General features: G+C 43.6%; 1 pseudogene across 1 annotated transcript; it reads left to right on the forward strand.

Annotated features, from left to right (window-relative positions):
• Window positions 1–4,276: 4,276 nt before the first annotated feature.
• Window positions 4,277–4,970, forward strand: LOC306655803 (chromosome alignment-maintaining phosphoprotein 1-like; annotated as a pseudogene). Its single transcript has one exon. The product of its transcript is annotated as a chromosome alignment-maintaining phosphoprotein 1-like (transcript).
• Window positions 4,971–5,833: the final 863 nt, after the last annotated feature.

Below are 5,833 nucleotides of genomic sequence, written 5' to 3' on the forward strand. Positions count from 1 at the left end.
GGCGACTGTCTCACACAATGCCCAAAAATATGGCTATTGGGAGAACAGCCTCGACCACAGGGTTGTAGGGGTTCTTATACCAAAAATCACATCAATCATGTGTCTGTTGCTATGATTCGAAATTACAAACCAACATCATGGGATCATCAACAGAGGGGGAAGTGGGTCAAAATGACCCTTATCTAGGTACAAACTAAAGAATGGTTGCTAACATCCACACAATTACCGTTTGCATGGTACATTGGTTAAGAGCAGTAGGAATCAAAAGAGAGCAATTCTTTACTACATAGGAGTTGCCATTGTATATTATTCAACATGTCACACCAAGTAACTGATGATGGGCACAGAGATGGGGTGTTCCCATGGGAGAAGCTTACTTCCTACATAACATGGAGTCTCAGAGCAAAATGGAGTCTGTTTAGTCATTTCCCTTAGAGTCTGGCCTAGAACATTCTCATGGAGCCAGATCTGTCAGCCCATCACAAGGGTTCCTTAATACTCTTAGCCATATGTGGCCACTAATACTAATATGATACCTACACAATGGGCTTTGATACTAATCTGTCCATATGTGAACATAGTAGCACTATCCATATAGTGACCACTACCAGTGGCTTTTAATATTTGTGTAATGTCTACACTGTGTGCTCTGTGCTGATGTGATGTCCACACTGTGCACTCTGCACTAACATGATGTCCAATTATGTGCTCTTCACTAATGTGATTTCCAACTGTGTGCTTTACACTAATGTGATGTCCTACTGTGTGGTCTACACTAATGTGATGTCCTACTGCAGCTCTGTACTGATATGATGTCCACATTGTGCACTTTACACTAATGTAATGTCTAACTGTGTGCTCTGCACTAATGTGATGCCCTACTGTGCACTCTACACTCATGTGATGTACAACTGCAGTCTGCGCTGATATGATGCCCACACTGTGCACTTTACAGTAATGTGATGTCCATCTGTGCACTCTACACTCCTGTGATGTCCTACTGTGCGCTCTATACTCATGTGACATCCAACTGCAGCTCTATGCTGATGTGATGCCCACACTAAACCTGCTGTCTGAGTCTCCTGGACCTTGGAAATCAATTCCTTCTATATCACCTAGACGTTGGAAACCAGTTCCATCTGTGTCTCCTGCATTCTGGAAGTTGTCTTCAGTCTCACCTGGTTCCTGGAAAACTTCCTCTACACCTCCAGAGTCATGGAAGTCTGGACCACCGCAGCTCTGAAAGTCATCCCCTGCCTGGTCACCTGGGCACTGTAAAGCAGGTCCGCGCATGCCTCCTGAACATCACAGACCAGGCCCACTGCCACAGCACACACAGCTGAACCCTAAAGGTCAGTGAGGAGTGATGGGGTCAGGAAAGACACACAGACATTTTCTAGATTTTTTATTTGTTGCAGTCGTACATGACAGTAGAGTGCATTTATACATTTTGATAGATCATACATAAATGGAGTGTGATTTTTCATTTTTCTGATAATGCATGTTGTAGGATCACTTTGGTTATGCAGTCATACATGTACATGAGGCAATAATGTCTATTTTGCTCTATTGTCCTTCCTACCCCCATACCCTCTCCCCTCCCTTCACTCCCCTCTACCTAATATAAAATAACTCTATTCTTCCCTTCCCCCCATTGTTAATTATTATCTACATATCAAAGAAAATATTTGGGCTTGGTTTTTTGGATTTGGCTTATTTCACTTAGCATGATATTCTCCAGCTTCTTCCATTTATCATCAAATGCCATAATTTTATTCTTCTTTAAGCTGAGTAGTATTTCATTGTATACACACACACACACACACACACACACACACACACCACATTTTCTTTATGCATTCATCTGTTGAAGGGCATCTAGGTGGTTCCATAGTTCAACTATTGTGAGTTGTGTAATGTATAAAGCTGCTGCCCCGCCCACCAGGTACAGCCATTTTGCCCGCCTCCCAACCACTTGTCAATCTGTGAACATCCTGGCTAGCTATTGGTTCATCAGTCAGCTTGCAAGTGTCCTTCTCCGATATTGGTCCCCTGTTAGCCCAGCAGAATCCAACTGTTTACTGTGGCTTCCCCGCCATCTTTTTCCTTCCTTCTGTCTGTCCTACACACTCTTCTCTATCCTCCTGGCTTTCCACTCTCTTTAGCATGCACCCTTTTCTTTTCCTTTCTCTTTTTCTCTCATTTTCTCTCTTACCCTGCAGGGAGACACTGTTTGCTTAATAAATTTCCTTATATGATTTCCCGTGTCCGGCGTGGTTCCGTGGAAATTCTTTACAAGTTGAGCTGCTATAAACATTGATGTGACTGTGTCACTGCAATTTGCTGATTTTAAGTCCTTAAAACTTAGGATAAGTTGGGTATAAACTAAGGAGTGGGATAACTTGGTCAAATGGTGGTTCCATTCCAAGTTTTCTGAGGAATCTCCACACTGCTTTCCAGAGTGGTTGCACCATTTTGCAATCCCACTAGCAATGTATGAGTGTGCCTTTTCCCCACATCCTCACCAACATTTACTGTTGTTTGTATTCTTGATAATTGCCATTCTGACTGGAGTGAGATGAAATCTTAGAGTAGTTTTGATTTGCATTTCTCTAATTTCTAGAGATGATGAACAGTTTTTCATACATTTGTTGATAGATAATATTTTTTCTTCTGTGAAGTGTCTGTTCAGTTCCTTTGCCCATTTATTGATTGGGCTATTTGTGTGTGTGTGTGTGTGTGTGTGTGTGTGTGTGTGTGTTAAGTTTCTGAGTTCTTTGTATACCCTGGAGATTAATGCTCTATCTGAGGTGCATGTGGTAAAGATCTTGTCCCAATCTGTAGGCTCTCTCTTCACATTATTGATTGTTTCTTTTGCTGAGAAGCTTTTTATAACAGGACCCGTAAAGTGTGAGAAGCTAAATTAAGAATTGTCGGGGTCTTAAGCCCCCTTGCTCTTCTCGACCAGTGACAAGGGAAGGGGACACTCCCCAACAAGGCCAGACCAGGATAGGTAGGGCCAACCAGCTGCTCGCATGCAGCCCTCTGCACGTAGCCCTGTGGGCAGAGGACAATCAGATTCGTCAGGGAGAGCAGTCACAGAAGAAACTCGTTTATTGAGGAAATCACACAGCTTTTATGTAGGGTGGGAGCTAGGCGGGAACCAACTAGCTTAAAGGTCAGCAAGGCACACGGGGTACACGCAGGCGAGAGTCCCATAGAACTATATGGCAAGCACAAGCTGATCATGTTCGCAGAACTGTTGTAAACCAATCCCTGATGGTGGTCCGATTTATCGTCATTAACTATTGAAACCACCTTAGAGGTCTTGATCTTGCTCACTCGCCAGGGAGTAAGGAGTCAGCCTGAGTTAGTTACCGTGTCATTAGTCCCAACAAAGAATCAATAAGTGGGATGAAGACACACAAACATTTACAAAGAGAAAGCTGGGAGCAGGTAGGGCGCAGACCTCTGAGGAGGAACAGTGACCCAGAGCTAGCACAACATGCTTATTATATAGGTTTTGTCATCAAAAGCTTATTTGTGGGAAAGCTTCTGCAAAGCAGGCAGCCTTGAAGGCTGCAGTGCTTGCAAGATATTGTGGTTATCTTGTTATGCTCAGAATTCTGTGTCCCCCACAGCTGGTATCTGGGCTCAAGGTCAAGACTGCTATTGTTCTGTATCTTTGCACAGAACTTCCCCAGGCAGGGCACTGCCACAGCTCCTGGGTAATCTCTTTTGGCAACTTTGCATAGAAAGTTCCCAGGGCAGAGCACAGCCACAGCTCAGAGGCAGTCAAAGACCATTGTCTAAGGTGACTCTCCACAGCCCACCACTGTCCCCAGAGATCTGTAGCCCAGCAGGCTCTCCAGAGCCCAAGAAATCCTCAGGGTGACCAGTCACCAGACCTTTGGAAGCTTTCTTCTGACTAGTGGAAAACTTCTCCTGCTTCACTTGATTTTTCTGTGTCCCAGAAAAATTCCCATGGTGGTTCTCCTGATCTCTGGAAGTCTTCCTTTGTCATGGAAACTCAGAAGCATGCTGTCTTTCCTGAGACCCTGAAGCCAGGTCCTTCTGGGTCATCTGAGTCCTCAAGAGCAGCTTTGGCTATCTGGAAGCCTGTCCTTTCTATTGATGCTGAGTCTTGAAAGTCTGCACTGTTTCCTGAGCCCACCAGGGCAGCCCCTCCTGCTTCTCCTGGGCCACGGAGAAGAATGTGTTCTTTTCCCAGAGCCCTGGAAGCATGCCCTATTCCCTGAACTGCCCATCTGTTGTGTTCTCAGAAGCTCAGAAAGCAGCAGAAGTTGGCAATGAACTACAGGTAGATGCCACAGAGGACCAAGTGTGATCTTTTGGTTCAGGAAGAGCTTTTGGCCACTTCTAAGAAACTCTTGGAAGATGCCCTGTTCCCTTCCTGCAAAAAGATCAGGAAGGACAGCCAGGATGGCTCAGATGCTGAGCTGAGCAGCAGCGAATTCCTCAGAACAGACCTGGATGCCATAGACATGAAGGGTCAGGAGTCAAGCAGTGATCAAGAGCAGGTGGATATGGAATCTAGTGATTTTGGTAAAGAGAACAAAATGGACATGACAAGTCCAGAGCAATCCAGAAAGGTGCTACAGTTCACTGAAGAAAAAGAAGCATTCATTTCAAGAGGAGATTGCAAAATACATGAAGCACAGGAAGGGGAAGTAGTACTGCAAGATCTGTTGCTGTCCTGCTATGAAGAAAGGTGCTGTTTTGCATCATTTGGTTAATAAGCACAATGTCCACAGTCCTTACAAGTGCACAATATGTGGAAAAGCCTTTCTTCTGGAATGTGTCCTTAAGAATCACGTAGCAGCTCATAGGCAAAGTTTACTTAAATGTCCACATTGTAATTTTGAATCAAATTTCCCAAGAGGTTTTACGAAATATCTACTCATTGTCAAAGCAGGCATAATGAAGAGGCAAATAATGGAAGTTCTTGAGTCCCCCTTGGAGGAGCTGCAGATCTGAACACTTGCTGTACAGTGCTGTCTGTGGAGACTGTAGCTTGTTACCTCGCCTGGTTGGGCCAGTAGATGGTAATGTGCAGTGTGTACTGTGTGTGATCATCTCACTAGTGTTGAAAGGATAAGTACTTGGTATTCTCCTGCTCTGTTATGTAGCTGTTTTGTAAATGAATACATTTCTATGTATATTTCAGATGGATAAATCTCATTTCTTTTAAGTACATTTATTAACATGTATTTTGTTGTCAATTGACCTTTACTTTGTTTGTTTGTATGTATGCTGAGAACTGAAGCCAAGCCCTGGCACAGGCTAACAGGTGCTCTACCACTGAGCTACAATCCCAGCCCTCTTTTAAGTACATTTAAATAATAGCACAGAGAAGTAGGCATTCCATGTAGTAAATGAACAAGTTCTGTCCTTGTTAATATATGTTTGTGTGAGTGTGAAACCCAGTGTTACACAGTAGAGGTCGCTGGGTAGAGGGCTGGGGTGCTGCTTAGTGGTAGAGCACTTGCCTAGCCTGTGCCAGGCCCTGGGTTAAGTCCTTGGGAATATATTTTGTGCCTGTTCTCCCTCTCAAACTGATATAATAACTGCCCAGTGGCCTATAATTTTAATGTAATATCCACACTATAGCAACTTAAATTAATGTTTAGCTACACTCTGGCCTTAAAAACTAATATAACATACATAATCTAACATCTTAAACTGAAGAAATAGGTGCTTGTAGCCTTTATTTCTGATGTAATATCCATAGTAAAGAATCTAAAACTAACATAATAGCTGCCCTATAGCCTCTATTACTATTACGGTATCCAACTGTAGCATCTAAAACCAA

This window comes from Sciurus vulgaris (genome assembly GCF_902686455.1).
Source record: "Sciurus vulgaris genome assembly, chromosome: 3".
NCBI classification, from domain to species: Eukaryota; Metazoa; Chordata; class Mammalia; order Rodentia; family Sciuridae; genus Sciurus; species Sciurus vulgaris.